This window comes from Lissotriton helveticus, chromosome 4_2 (genome assembly GCF_964261635.1).
Source record: "Lissotriton helveticus chromosome 4_2, aLisHel1.1, whole genome shotgun sequence".
Classification (NCBI taxonomy): Eukaryota; Metazoa; Chordata; class Amphibia; order Caudata; family Salamandridae; genus Lissotriton; species Lissotriton helveticus.
Genome location: NC_136064.1, coordinates 3033740 through 3050451, shown reverse-complemented (window position 1 = coordinate 3050451; position 16712 = coordinate 3033740). Strand labels below are relative to the sequence as shown.

Genomic DNA, 16712 nt, shown 5'->3' with positions numbered 1-16712 from the left:
CTTCAATGTATGGACCTGACTGATCTACCGGTAAGGATGCGCCAAGTACGCACTACTCGTCCTCCCCTCTCAGGCACCGTCAGTAGGTGTCTTCATCAAAGAATGTTTCGCTCAAAAGAAATTGTGATGTCGCTACGTCTCTCCTACCACTTCCCTCCCAACTTGTGGTATCCATACTGTGCTTGCCTTTGCTCCCAGTATCTGGCATAGGTGCAAGTGGTAACTGGTTTTGTATTACCTGTTGCTGTTGCTTCCTTGACACCCCATTCTGCGTCTGTTTGGACAGGGTTATTATTCAATACAGCTTTACACTTGTTTTTCCAATGCCCCAATTTTTCGCACCCGTGACAAGAAAACTTCTTTTTGAACTCGTCTCTGTTGAATTTTCCTCTTGGTTTACCCCCATTTCCATCTCCTTGATTCTGACTATTTTTCAATTGACTTAACCGGAGTTCTTGTTGTTCTGCTAACTTTACTTGGGCCCACATTACTTTTTCTTCTAAATTCTTTTCGTTTATTGTCAATTTCATCTCCACAGTATTTTGCATATTTTAGAATCTCATCTATAGGGTTGGCCTGCCAGCAAATCTTATGATCTTTAATCATTTGCGAGATTTCTGACTTTAACCCTGACACAAACCGATAAATAAAATGGGTCATGTCTTTCGTATCAATGTTTTCCAATCCACTGTATTGCTTGAATACCTGTAAAAGGCGTTCATAGTATGCGTGTACTGATTCATCTTTTTTTTGGTAGTTCTATCTATTCTCGTCCAATCTGTTTCTTTTGGGGGTACCTTTCCTTTCAAGTATAATATTACTTGATTATATTTCTTCATAACCTCATCTGACGGGGGTCCTGTCTTTGGGTCTCTAGGGTACTCGTCATTTGGCCAATCAACTGCAATTTTGCATTCTGTCCATAAATCTACAGGGACAACAATGTCAAATAGCCCATCCAAACCTTTCGACTTGTCAGTACCACTCTACAGGTTTCTCTCTAAGTTTCGGCAAATCATTTGTAAATGATAAAATATCCTGTCAGGACCATGGGACATGCACATACCCTCCTCCTGGCACTTCTCCCATGGGGCACAACCTTTCTACCTTTTCTGACTCTTTTAATACATACGAAGATGCAGTGCTTTTTCCCTGTGCTTCCTCCTTTTTCTTTGTCCTTCTAGCTTTCCATCTTTCTAAATCACCCCATTTTTGCAACAGCGACAATAGTACCTTAATTTGCAATTCACATCCTGACACATTCATATTTTCTAAATCTTTGTCATAAAATTCAGCTCGATAAGGTTTTTTCAACACTTTAGATTTACCAATGTCAATTCCCATGTCAGCAGCCATATTCATCAATTTTTCATGAAATACTTTAGTATTCCGAGTAATACTCTCATATATAAATAACAATTCATCTTCATTGAGTGTATTCAATCTTTCCAATCCCACATTTCCAGCAATCATTTCTTCTACTTCAACTCTTAATTTAAAAATGTCCAATACTTTCGGCTGTGATTTAGGGCCAAATGCATCATTGTAGGAATTTGCGATTCCTAAATTGCGAAAATTAAGGAATCGCAATTTAGGAATCGCAAATTCCTATGCATCAAGAAATCGCAAAAGTTTTTGCGATTTCTTAATTTTCCTTATTTGCGATTCCTTAATTGTGAATCGCAATTAAGGAATCGCTTTACATTGATTCCTATGGGCCTAGAGGCCCATAGGAATCAATGGGAAGGCATTCTCATTTTCGAATTTGCAATTAAGGAATCGCAAAATGAGAATGCAATTTCAAGGGTGCAGGGGTCGTCCAAAGGACCCCCCTGCACCCCTGAAATGTCACGTAAGTACATTTTACTCACACACATGTCCCAAGGGCATGTGTGTGTGTAAAATATAAATTTCAAAAATGCACTTTTGTGCATTTTTGAAACTTTTCGCAAATTACCATGAAGGTTTACTTCATGGTAATTTTCCCCTTCCTAATTGCGAATTCGCAATTTAAAACAAATCATGCATAGCATTTAAGAAATCGCAAAATTTTCGATTTTTTAAATGCTATCGCAATTTAAGAAATCGCAAAAAATTGCGATTTCTTAAATTGTGAAAAATGGGGGAAAAAATGATGCATCCCAAAAAAGGTTTTTGCATTCGCAAACGGCCGAATTTTGCGATTCGCACCGTTTGCGAATGCAAAAAAGCTTGATGCATGTGTCCCTTAGGCTTTTCTATTTCTCTGGACCATCTCTCAATTTCTTCTGGAGTTACTACAGTAGGACTCCTTGTACCTGAGGATGTTTCTATCCGTACCTCTCTAGAACTTGTGGGAGTGTTTTTCCTGACCGAGTCACCCACCGGTTCTCTTATAGGTAAATCCATCAGGGAAATCACTGACTCACATTCACTTGCTTGATCATCAACTATCAAGGGTTCTTTTCTAGTTTGAACTACAGGTGTAGTCAAGACGGGAGTTTTAGGACTAGACTGTTTTTCTCCATATAATGGAACAACAGGACCTATGGTTACTAGAATAGTGTGAAAAGTAAGACGATAAATATGAACATTGTCGGTGCCATCTTGTGTACGTAGGCCCCTACGAGCACGTAAGGGGCAACCATTTTAGCCTCTGCAGCCATTTTCCACGTTACTGGTCACCTGTGCATAACCCCGGCCGCCCTCATACCCCCGCGCCCTGACTGAACATGAGCAAACATACCGAGGCCGTAAAACCATGTCAGCATGACAATACCCTAGAGCCACTTCCCACACCAAACCCACTTGTCCTTTCATCCTCTGCGCGCAATCAGGCCCCTTTAATAACCTCCTTCCCTGCACCTGGCCACTCAATCTGGTCCCAGGCACTAACCGACCCCTGTGGACATAGTTTATTACCCACATACGACAGAACTTGCTTCACCAACAAAGGGGCCGGAATTTAATCAGTGACCCGACCCCTTTGATCTGACCGATCCCACGTGTTTTAGGTCCTGTCTGAATGTCCAGCTGCGAGATATCGATCATCTGTAAAATCCAGGTGGGGGAACATTTGCTACTGGACTTGTGTGGGAACTAGCGTAAGGCGGGGATTCAAAGGATGTTTCACTATGTAATAAAGTAATGCCAGGAATGTTTGACCATGCAATAAAGTGACGACAGAAACATATAAAAGGCCAGGCCTCAGAGATACAGTTACAGCATCTCCTGACGATAGCCCCAGTGTCTGATGCGATGTGCTCTCCTCTAGAGCAATAAACGCGTTCTTCGCCTTCCAACTGCCAGCGCCTGCCTCGTTATTTTGATCGCTATTCTTAAGGTGAATTAGAAGTGGTTTGCACCAAGCAGCATCGAAAGTCTTGGGAGTCTCGCTGCTTTTCATCAATTGGCGCAACAACATCGGGCCCATCAGTGACACGTGGGTCCAGTGAGAGAGGTCCTAACGATGGAGTGAACATCTAAACGATCGGGAAGTGCACCTGCCTGAAAGAGACCCTCGTCTGGCGGCCGATCAACTGAACTTCACCGGTTCCGAACGGACCTCTCTCGAGTGACCTGCGGTCCTGACTGGGACCTTACAGGAACGCTGCATCTTTGGAGTGAGAGGACAAACAGGCGCTGGAAGGGGACGCCGAAGAAAGTGTCCATAACGGTCCAGGTAAGGTCGTGATATACGACAAATGAAACTGATTGTTTGATTGTATTGAAATTGTTCGCTTGAATACTAGTATTCCGTTCTTTGAAGTTATTGGTAGTAATTGAGATATTCCCTGATTGCAAACAAGCGTAGAATAGGAATATTCCCTCTTTGCAGGCAGCATAGGACAGGTAGTGCGGACCTTTGTCCACGACCTATTGAGATATTCATATTGACCGCTTGTACGTCATGCCTCTCTTCTCAAAATTGTTTTATTGTTTTGGACCGGACCGTTTGTTAGAGGTCAGTCATCCAACACCGCCGGAAGGCACCCCTAACAAGGACATGTATGTCAAATATGGAGTTGCCACCGTTGCTTACAGCAAACTATGGCACAAATATACTAGAAAGAACCGGGTAAATCAGTGGCCACTGACGGGAACTTTCAATCTTGCTAAAATAGAAATCTTAGAAATAGCGCTCTTTAAAAAGAAAACCACGCAAGCCATGCTCGACAACTTCGGCCTCTGGCGAAAGGAAGCAATGCAACGAAAGAAAAGAGATGAAGCCAGGCAGGATGAAGAAACACGAAAGTCTGCTTACCAGAACTATAAAAAGTTAGAAGAGGATGTCAAAGAAAGAGAGAACGATAAAAGAGAACAAGAAGCGAAATTATCGGGCCTTCAACTCTGTACCCAGAGTTGCCGGCTAAACAAAGAATAAACGATGACCTCTTATTGGGTCCCCGATTATCCACATGCCACCTCCTTATGCTCCTAACCACCCCATAGTACAGCAACAAGAACAGCAAGATATCAGCGGAGACGCCACAGTCGTTTCCGCTCCAATCGAGCCACCTGCACCAAGTGCCTCAACCACGAAAGCATTAGTGGTAGTAGGACCAGTAGAAAAATGGTTACCCAGGATTCCGCGATTAAGTACACACGAGCGGGCAAATATTGATAAGATAGTCAAAACCCTTGTAAATAGAAGAGAAACAGAAGAGTATGTGACAGACATATGCAATTCTTATGACGCGAGCCACAAGCGATTCTTCATTGCGCGCTTCTGCTACTATGCGCTCACTGCCTATGAAGAGAAATACCAAGATGTAGGACCAGCGAGGCTAATGGCACTTTATAGAAAAGTGGACATAGGAGATGAGAATGACAGCGAGGTAGAAGAACTCTTCTTGTCCACGTTAGAAGTATTCCGCCACCTTATAGAACAAGGGCGGATGATACAGACAGAGCATCGAAGCCAGTGACTCCCCCAATGGAAAAACTGGATAACATGATGCCGATAAAAGGTGCTGCCCTGTATTGGGTCCCCCCTAGAGGAAAAGGGACTCATGACAACATAAATCATCAGGACGCTAAAGGGAGGGTAGTGTACAATTGGGTGTATCAGCCATGGGACAGACAGGACATCCTGACATTCCGTAAGTCTCTTCCAGATTTATGGAAGAATCCCACTGCCTTTTACACCAAACTAGGTACCGCTTTGAAGTACATGATAATGACACTTGCCGACATTGACTTGTTCTTCGGGTTATGTCTGCAGGCCGATGTGTGGAAGCAGATCAGGAAGATAAACCACTCTGAATTGTTTGGCCATACCTGAGAACAACTCGACACATTAGACAAACAGCGAAATCCTGGCCAAAAACCAGTTAAAGCTATATTGGACCTCCCCGACAAAATAGTGCAGAAAGTAAAAACATTGATACCAGAGAAAAAGATAGACTGGTCCATAGTGACAGCATGCCGCCAGAAACCACAAGAGGATGTCTCCGAGTATTTCTCGCGATTCGAAACAGTGTTCTCCGACTGCAGTGGACAGGACATGTCCACTGCGACCGGACACCACTTGTTCGTGCAGAATTATGTAAAAGGACTACTACCGGAGGTATCTCAAAAATTACAGACCAGCGAAAGCAGTTGGGCAGCCTCTAAGCCAGCGGCTATTCTCCAAATGGCTCAGTACTATGAGCATCAGAAAAACGAAAATAACAGAGCCACAGAAAAGAAAAAGAAAGACTTAAAGGAAAGAGTAATGATAGCCCAGCTCCAAGGGGTAAATACGGGACGGGAACCATATAAAGGAAGTTACCAACAGAATATCCCTAGAGTACAGCCTCCTAGAAATGACTCAGTGACACCGTATGTACGATGACAGGACTTGGGACAAGACCAATGTGCATTCTGCAAAGAATACGGGCACTGGAAGTCTCAGAGCCCAGCCTTATTAGGAGCTAGTAGAGGCAGAGGGATGAGAGAAATGTCACATGAACAGGGAGGAAGAGGACGTGGAAGAGGGTATGCAAGCGAAGCTAGCGAAGGAAGGCCAGAAAGAGTGAACACATTTGACCGCCCTAGACAGAACCAGTGCCAGCAGACAGATTACGACAATATGTATGACTTTGCATAGGATAGCCAGGGGCAAGGGAGGGATCCAGTCGAGCTCTATGTTGACCAGCAAGGCCCTTATGTCACCGCAAAGGTCCTGGGCACAGAGTCACCATTTTTGGTAGACACAGGAGCAACACGTAGTGCACTATCCAAACGACAGATCCCACGGGCACCCTTGTCTGGCTCACACATAACCTCTATAGGATTTGACGTACGCCGTCCACCAACCCTTTGTCCAGACCAATCCCCTTCAAAGTGGAAAACAATGTTATTGACACAACGTTCCTTCTCTCCTCCAACACCCCAGACGCCATTATGGGTCTCGACCTACTGAAACATTTCCGTGCGACTATCAGGTGTTCGCCGGACGGAGTACGAGTCATCTTATATGACAATCACCAGCTCTCAAAAGACAACCCCTCCCAACACATGTACCCCGTCTCTGAAGCAGATACATCCCTACTAGATACTTTACCCTCGCATCTATGGGCTAAGGCTGAATCCGACGTAGGACGAATGATGATCGACCCAGTACATGTGACTATTCAGCCCAGCGCAACCTTACCGAAAATACCCCAGTACAAGATATCGCCAGAGGGCGAGAAAGCCTTGACCGAAATCATACAGTCACTCTTAGAGGCGGGAGTGGTGGAAGAGGTAGTGAGCAATGTTTGTAATAGTCCCATCCTACCAATCATAAAGAGACAGGGAGAGGGAGATGGAAAGGCCTACCGCTTTATCATCGATCTACGGGAAGTAAACAAAATAGTAGTACCACAGTATCCAGTAGTTTCTAACATCACCACCATCCTAACCCTGATTCCGTCAACTGCTACCACTTTCACTGTTATTGATCTTAAAAATGCTTTCTTCTCCATACCAATTCACCAAGACAGTCGCTATCTCTTCGGATTCACTCTAAGATCCCGCTCGTATAGATTTTGTCGAGCACCCCAGGGGTACACAGAGAGCCCGAGCATCTATAGCCAGGCGCTCAAGAGACAGTTAGATGCAGTTCAATTGCCGGACAGAGTGGTGTTGTTATAGTATATGGACGATATCCTTCTAGCAGCAGACACCACTCCACTAGCTGTCAGAGCCACCCTCCAACTCCTACACTTCCTTGTGGACACTGGCCACAAAGTTTCTCGAAAGAAATTGCAGTTCTGCCAGCCACAAGTGACCTATTTAGGTCACCTCTTATCGAAAGAAGGAAGACTCACACCCGACAGAATCCAGACAATCCTATACACTCCCTTTCCCAAGAATCAGAAGCAGGTCGGCTCTCTGATAGGCCTCACCTCATTCTGCCGACAGTGGTTACTTTAGTCTCACTGTGAAACCCCTTCTCTCCCTCCTAGCCAAAGACACCCCCTCACCTTTCCCCTGGACACCCGAATGTCAGTCAGCATTCAAAGAATTGCGAGATGCCCTCTGTTCAGCTCCTGTTCTAGGTACCCCAGACTACTCCAAACCATTCTTCCTCTACACTCATGAAAGGGAGGGATGTGCATTGTCCGTCTTAACACAGTCGATTGGTCACAAACATCGCCCATGTGCTTACTTCTCTGCCACCCTCGATCCGGTAGCTAGAGCGCTGCCAGCATGCTCACGCGCCGTGGCGGCTGCGGCTGTATCCATACGCCAAAGTGAGGGAATAGTGCTCTCCAACCCCATCACAGTGTTAGTGTGGAAGAGGTGTGGCGCCGCGGCCAGGGCGACTGACGCTGGAATCTGGGGACCACGGTTCGATCCCCGGCTCCGGCGGCAGGTTAGCCCAGCACCATGTGACTCTGGGCAATAGCTTGCTTAATCTTCCCGACGGCCCCCAGCGCCTAGAGACCCTAACGGGTGATTGTGCGCTTTACAAATGTGGACTTTACTTTACTTTACTTTAGTACCCCATGCAGTCGACACACTACTGAACCAGACCAAGACCCAACCTCAGACTAGCGCCCGATTGACAGGCTACGAGCTAACCTTGCTAGCACCATACATCACACTGAAATGATGCACTACTCTCAATCCTGCGACATTGTTACCACTACCCGAGACTGACCCTGGTGTGACTCCACTGCACGAACAGACAAAGAGTAGAGTAGATCTCCGAGACACTGCCTTCCCAGAACCAGACGGGGAACTATGGGTGGATGGTTCGTGCCTCAAACTTCCCGATGGCACCACCTCAGCAGCATATGCCGTAACCACAGCCCGAACCATCCTAGAGGCAGCCCGCATTACCCAGCGATCCGCCCAAGCAGCAGAACTCATTGCGTGTATTTTAGCGGCTAACACAACAGTCAACATATACACTGATAGCCAGTATGCCTTTGGGGTGGTTCATCATTTTGGGCTCCTTTGGAGAGAAAGAGGGTTCCTGACGTCACACGGCGCACCCATCCTACACGGAGATCTAGTCTCAGCATTGACGGAAGCAGTCCTCCTCCCCAAGCAGCTAGCAGTGATTAAATGCCAAGCACATAAGAAAGTGACTGACCTCATTGGCAAGGGGAACGCACTAGCTGACATTACTGCCCGAACCACAGCCCAAGACAGAACCACGACACGGATGTACGTGACCAGGTCACAAGCAGAAAAATGGACTGAAGCTAGGGCGACTGTTAGGGATATACAAACGGCAGGCACACAGGACGAACTGACTGAATGGGCTCGGTGAGACTAAAAGACGAGGAAGACTACTGGAGAACGAGTGACGGGGACAAATGGCTATTACCAAATGCCTACCTAATCCCTATATTGACCATGGCACATTTACCAGCACACATAGGATCTTCCCCCATGACCAAATTGATCACCAGAGTATGGCATAACAGCAAGATATCAGAATCAGCAAAACGCCTAGTGCAACAATGCCTAGTATGTCTGCAACACAATCCAGGGAAGGGGACTATAGTACCACGGGGAGGGTTTGGAGTCCCCGAACATCCCTTTGAAGTCCTCCAAATGGACTACATCCAACTCGAAAGGTGCCGCGGTCTTAAATACGTATTGGTGATCGTGTGCGCTTTTAGCAAATGGGTGGAGGCTTACCCCACCAGCGACAACACCGCCTTAGCCACAGCGAAGGTGTTACTAAAGCAATTCTTCCCCCGATGTGGCCTTTGCAGAGTTTTATGGAGCGACAATGGCCCCCACTTTGTAGCCGAAGTGTTACAAAACATATTGAAGGGGTTGGGGGTAAAGCAAAGGTTCCACGTTGTTTTCCACCCTCAATCAGCGAGCCTGGTAGAGAGACACAACACCACACTCAAACTAAAGCTAGCAAAAATAGTCTCCACAACTGGGTTAAAATGGCCAGACGCTCACCCCCTGGCATTGCTATCAATGCACTCTACCCCAATCAAACACCGACTAACCCCCTATGAAGGGGTCTTTGGCAGACCTATGAACATTTGGGCAGCACCAAAGCCAACTTCCATCCATGATGTCCCGGACATACTAATGTCTGATTACCTGTACATATTGAGGACAGAACTAACTCTTATTCACCAACAGGTGCTGCATGCCATTCCAGACGTGTCCAGGGGCCCAGGACATGATATCAAACCTGGGGACTTTGTGCTAACCCGTAATTTCAAAAGGTCGAAGAGTCTAGAACCCAGGTGGACGGGCCCCTGGCAGGTCCTGATTACCACGCGAACTGCCCTTCGTGTAGAAGGAAAGAAAAACTGGGTGCATGCGCACCACTGCAAGAGGATACCTCCAACACTGACGGCCCCTGGAGAAGTGAACAGCCAGGAAGAGCTCCTGACCAAAGACCGACCAGCCCTGAGTTGCTATCCACAAACAGAGACACTTGAATTGGCTGAGATCGACGAAAGGAGAGTGCTCCGACAAGCAGGCCACTAACTGAGTCAAAAGTCTCAGATCTTTAGCTAATACTACAAGGCTACAGGGAGATACGCTAGACGAAGGTATGTGGTCCTGCCAGTCGTCGAGTCTCTTGAAGGTGATGGAAGATCCCGGACGACCGAAGAACCACCGCGACGAATCCAAACGTGCCAAGCTGCACAGTGCAAAGACAATAACTCTCGTGGCAGCACCTCTCACCTGCCTCTTGCTGATTGTTGCCATCTGGTACCTTGAAGAAAATGCTCCCGCTTACAGGACAATGTCACCCACCGTGCAACCCACCACCGAGACGGTAACACTATCTGGTGTCACTGTCCCCACGCCTCCGAGAACTGGGCAAAGAGTTCTGGAACAATTCTTTCGTACAGTTATTGCACCAACACAATCTTGCCGCAAATGCCACGAACTGTTGGATCTGTGGGTTGCTACCTCATGCCACCGAACATTCCATCCCGTCCATCCCTTCACCCTTCTCTGTTCATGGGTCCTGCCTCGCCTGGTTAATGCTCCTGCAAGAGAGCTACAAAGACAATGCCACCTCCGATGGAACCATCAAACAGTTTTACAATGAGTTCTGGTTGAACAAAACAGGGAGAACCTCTGCTCCCTCCTGCCCTCTGACATCAAATGCAACCTTTCCTATGAACATTCCCACCAAAGAAAGAATTGAAATGCAAGGGTACCACAACCCAGCAAGACCAACTTTTTCCTATCTGAAGAAATGAACTGCTGCAACTCTGACAGTGGACCTATTTGTGGTGAACGTCTCAGGCCTTGTCTGCATCAAAGGCCACGGGACTAAGATCGTAGGTCACAGCTTTTGCCAAATAACAAGGGCTCTGAACACTGCCGACCCCCCTTCATTTGTTGCATCACCCAACATGTACTTTATCTGTGGTATCAAAGCCTACACCTGGGTCCCAAAAGGCTGGGAGGGGGCATTTGCTACATTGCCTTTGTTTTACCGTAAACCTACACAGCATCTGCCGCCCATCACAGAGAAAGGCGGTCCAAAGACACAGAACAAGCAGACTCCGCCGCATCCCAGTTCCTTGATGCAGCAAAAGGACTCGTCCCGCTATGGGGCCCGATGGCAAACAGACGAGCCATCCGACACCTATCACTAGCAGTAGAAACAGCCTTGAACGTCACAGCTGGCATCCTCACCAACAACACAGCCGAGCTTCAGGTGCTCCGCTTGGTAGCTTTACAGAACTGTCTTGTTCTAGACGTGGTACTAGCTGACCGTGGAGGAGCATGCCGCATCATCGGTGCAAGCTGCTGCACTTTTGTCCCTGACAGCTCGCCTTCAGTCTACAAGGCAATTGAACATCTCCACTGGCTGGCATCAGAGATCCACCAAGAACCAGAGACTGGGACACTGGAAAACTGGTTTTGGGGCATATTAAAAGAATGGGGTTGGAAGATATTGACGGTCCTCTTAGTTTCGATTTTAATAATATGTGGCTGTTGTCTGGGGATACATTGCATTCCACCCCTGTGTTCTCTTTGTTTACATTCTCTGTGCTCTAAGACTTTGGACACTCGATGCGAAAACATGAAAGCAATGTATTACAGAGAGGTACAGGACATTATGGACATTGACGTGAACTGACAAGCTGGCCCCTATATGTTCAAAGGGGTGACTGTGAAAAGTAAGATGATAAATATGAACATTGTCGGCGCCATCTTGTGTACGAAGGCCCCTAGGAACGCGTAAGCGGCAACCATTTTAGTCTCTGCAGCCATTTTCCACGTTACTGGTCACCTGTGCATCACCCCAGGCGCCCTCATCCCCCCGCGCCCTGACTGAACCCGAGCACACATACCGAGGCCGTAAAACCATGTCAGCATGACAATACCCTAGAGCCACTTCCCACACCAAACCCACTTGTCCTTTCGTCCTCTGCGCGCAATCAGGACCCTTTGATGACCTCCTTCCCTGCACCTGGCCACTCAATCTGGTCCAAGGCACTAACCGACCCCTGTGGACATAGTTTATTACCCACATACGACAGAACTTGCTTCACCAACAAAGGGGCCGGAATTTAATCAGTGACCCGACCCCTTTGATCTGACCGATCCCACGTGTTTTAGTAGGTCCTGTCGGAATGTCCAGCTGCGAGATATCGATCATCTGTAAAATCCAGGTGGGGGAACATTTGCTACTGGACTTATGTGGGAACTAGCTTAAGGCGGGGATTCCAAGGATGTTTCACTATGTAATAAAGTAATGCCAGGAATGTTTGACCATGCAATAAAGTGACGACAGAAACATATAAAAGTCCAGGCCTCAGAGATACAGTTAGAGCACCTCCTGACGATAGCCCCGGTGTCTGATGCGATGTGCTCTCCTCTAGAGCAATAAACGTGTTCTTCGCCTTCCAACTGCCAGCGCCTGCCTCGTTATTTTGATCGCTATTCTTAAGGTGAATTAGAGGTGGTTTGCACCAAGCAGCATCAAAAGTCTTGGGAGTCTCGCTGCTTTTCATCAATAGTCAAGGCTTCAGGGCTAGTATTTAACTGGGAGATTTTCTGAATTAACTCACTTCTCTCTTCCTTTTCTTGTAAGACTTTTTCTAATGAGGTTTCATGTATGACTTGTGGAATTAAAGGTGGTGTTAAGAACGGGGCTCTAGGGTTAACTCTACTTGCTTCCTCATGGTAAGGTGGCGTATTTTTCATTAACAAATCCTCCAAATAATCTTCTTCTGTATCACCACTAGTTATTAAATTTCTTGTCGATTCCATACACTTACTTCCTGATGGTTCTTCTAACGCAAATACAGGATACAATCCTTCTACAAACATAGATTGTCTCCATTTCTTCATTTGCTTATCTCTGGTTGGGTTTCTTTGGGGAATCTGGGATAATATGTACTCCAATTTCTGTCACTTCTGGGTCTATCTCGCTCAAAAGCCTCAGTTTCCCATTCCTCTAATGCTTTGTTTTGAGTCAATCTAGGTCTGGGATCTAATTCATTAACGCGAGTTCTCAAATTATACAAAATTCTACCATTAAAAGTACCATTTTCTGGAAATGCCAAGACACCATCATCTTTAGTGTACTCCATCCAGTTTTCCAACCACACACAAGTGTGGTAGCCCCTTTCTACCATCATCTATGATGCCATTTTCTGGAAATGCCAAGACACCATCATCTTTAGTGTACTCCATCCAGTTCTCCAACCACACACAAGTGTGGTAGCCCCTTTCTACCATCATGTATGATGCGGGCGTATTCGGTGGAATAATAATCCCTTCTCTTGTTTTAATCGTTTTATCTTTCTTAAAGACATTTTTTACTTTCTTGAAAAATGAAATTTTTCTTTTCTCTCCGTACATGATATGTAGCCTTCCTCTTATCTGTTGTTCTCTAGCAAACCCTAAATATTTTCTATCAGGTCTATTTCCTATATCTTCTGGATCTAGATGCCACATATAATTTGTGCTGAACTTAATTTGCAAAGACACTCGATTGTTTACTAAAAAGCTTCCAAAACCAGCGTGTTTCTTATTTTCAATGACCAATCGACAATTAAAATTCAAATAAATTCAACCAATAATTGTGCTGCTTTTCCCGTGAGACGAGTTCTCACGCTCCTGCACTCACCCCTCCTTTAGAGTATTACCTCAGCTACACACCCGCTGTCTCAACCAATTCCAGCGCGGCTCTAAGTGACGTCAGCGCAGCTCCGCAACTGTCTCCCTCCTTTGCAAGGTAATATGAAAACTTACTTCTATTCAGTTTAAAATGAAATTTTCATTAATTTAACAACATAAAAACATTCGCCACTGTGCCTAAGTGACTAATTCAAAGGATAGATGAGTTTACACTCACTACGAGTAAATCCCTTCCGCTTACTCTTCACACACTACCAGTAGATCTCTTCCGCCTAGCCTTCACACAAGCAATGGAGAACCTGTTACTCCCTCGGCTTACCCTTTCTAGGTGATATAAGGCCAAAGTTTCACCAGCGAACCCCCTTGCTGTCAATCAAGCTCAGAAGAAACTGTTACTTCTTCGGTGTTACCCTTTCTAGGTGATATAACACCAATGTTTCACTTAACGAACTCTTTGCTATCAATTATTCACACATTTATACAGCAAGTCCCTAAATAGTGCTTCCGGTTTTACATAACCATGCACTTACTTCCTTAGGCAAGTGACCTTACTGCAGTGTGGCTTCCATTTATCACCCGCTATTCTGCCCCCGGGGATTCCAAACAATCATAGAACAATACAAACGGGTTTTGGTTAATACATAAAATCAATGCAAAATTCAATATAAAATCAAATCGATAATCAAAAACATGACTAACTACCTATCTTAACTAAACCCTAACCACTACTCTGCTACCAAAGTAATACTGATAGAGTGCGGACTCACCTACTCCTTTTACCATACTCACCTGGGCCCATAAAAACATACACACTTTGAACAGGTAAACCTGCGATTAACCAGATAAATAACTTTTAGGACCTATACCTTTGACTTACCAATCCTAGTCACTGGTACCTAGAGTCCTAAGGGATCAAGGGAGTTAGCAAGAAAATAGGTAGCAATTAACATTTCCTGTATAAAATAACCAGACTCGGGAAAGGTTTAAACACTTTATCTATGTAAATTTTGAAATGTCAGAGTCCATATTAATTCATTGAAGCTCATTCAGTTAGAAAGAATATGATCAAAGCAAGATGATGTGAAAATATTATGAAACTTTCTTTAAGAATTGAAACATAGGATGGTTAGAAAAGGGAAACAGTACAATGACATACCCACGCTATTTTATATTTACCTAGAATAGTGTGAAGACCAACCCTGGCCACGGGCTGCGATAAAGGACAGAACCCCGATAGTGCAGGTGCCAGTAGGACAGAACAGGTGAAGACCAGAATCAGGACAGGTACGGACCAAATTAGATCAGGACAGGACCACCGCAGGACAGGACCGGCACCCACAGCTAAAGTGCAATTCCAGCGTCACATCCCTCTCTGCAGCTATCAGTTGGACCCCGATTGGGTTATCGAACTCCTTTCCGGAACCCTGATTGGGTTATCGAATCTTCTGACAGAGTGCTCCGCCAGCACCTCTGCTCTCGATCGCCTATTGAGTGCGTTGGGTCAGTGACAGGTCAGCTATTTGGACAAGTCGGACAATCTAACTAGCTAAGCCTACCTTACTTATACCATTTTCCAGGGCAGTGTACCACCCCCCAATGTTGCAAATTGTGTGTTCCCTCAATTTGATTGGTCAAAATGCGAGGAGAGGTCATCACACCATACCAGTTATGAGGTCATTTGATTCATTATTCAGATTTACGTTCCCTCCCATAATTTTATTTTCCCATGCATTTTTATTCCACCCGGCAGTGAATGTATCAATAACAAATACAATGTACTAACATTTTATATTAGTCTCTTGCTCTAGAAAGTTCATCGGGTCAGGTTCTCAGGAACATCACTGGTAGGACAGTATCTGGCATGGATTCAATGCCATGGTTTGTGGGCTCGGGTGAAGTCAGCGCAGTCGGACCCAAGGTGGAGCAACAATGTACTTGATTGGTCCATACACGGGCTAATAGCAAAGTCAGAGAAAAACAGTTTTAGAGCAAAGAATAAATGAATGCACTGTATACCACTTATCTCTACTCTACTCCCATTACTTTATTTTAACTACAGCGTTAGGAGTTAAGCAGAACAAACAATTTAGGAAAAGCAGCGATGCAAGCTTTTAGCACGTTAAAACATAGAGAAGCCATCTTAATTCTAGTGCGTCGAAGCAAAAGTTTCCCTCCAAGCAAAGAAATACGTCATGTCACGTGGGTGTGACAGACGCATGCGCAGTAGAAAATACCGCGTTCGGCGGCCATTTTAGTGCATTAGGATTACGGTTAGTAAAAGCATATTGATAAGCTTCCCCAAGATACTAAAATGTTGTGTGGTGCAATTATTAGAAAACGAAAATATTGGTTAGCATATTAGACGTTATTCTGAAAGGATTGAATCCAAGCAAGTCGCTTTACATGCGTAACCTTGCTCCATCACTAACCACGTTGCTTGCTAAACAAGCATTGGCATAGCCAATAGGTCTCGGTTTTAGGACCTTATAAGTATTTAGTTATGCAGCACAATATCCTTGGTGCAGCTACATCAACTGTTGCATGGCTAAAAACGTATAGGTCCCAAAGGCGAGACCTATTGGCTATGCCAATGCTTGTTATCTTTGTAGCTTGTACATCACTGAACCTTTCCTTTACACATAACATATATGATGTGACTCTCTGGTGTCAGCTTTAGGAATTATATAATTGGTAACTCGCAGCAAATATTGGGGCAGATTTATGAAGGCTTTGCGCCGCCGGTGCGTCACTTTTTCCCATGTTAAAAGTGACGCACCGGCGGCGCAAAGCCTTCATAAATCTGCCCCATTGTGTTTATTTGCTGCCTGCTGGATTCTTGCTTCTTATGATTCAAAATAACGTACGTGACCTGAGTGCCTGGGAGCACGCTGATTAATCTGGCTATTAGTTCTAAATATGTATGGCCTACTAACCTCGTGAGGCATGAACGTACTTCATAAAAAACAACGGCATGCATGAATAAATAAATACATCGTGAAATACATAAGAAAATATAGGATCTACTAACAGTGTTTGCAACGCGCTCATGTAAAGATGTCCACCCTCCACCCTATGTACCTGAACTGCAGAGCGCCGCGCGTGAGCCAGGCGCTATAATAGCCCCTAATGATGTTGTTGAGGGTAAACACGTGCTGAGGCTTAAT

At 45.4% G+C, this 16712-nt stretch overlaps 1 long non-coding RNA gene across 1 annotated transcript in view; it reads right to left on the bottom strand.

Annotated features, from left to right (window-relative positions):
• The window catches only part of LOC144752172 (uncharacterized), a 993171-nt gene that overhangs the window by 300422 nt on the left and 676037 nt on the right, over nucleotides 1-16712 (bottom strand). The gene's annotated exons all lie outside the window — the stretch shown is intronic.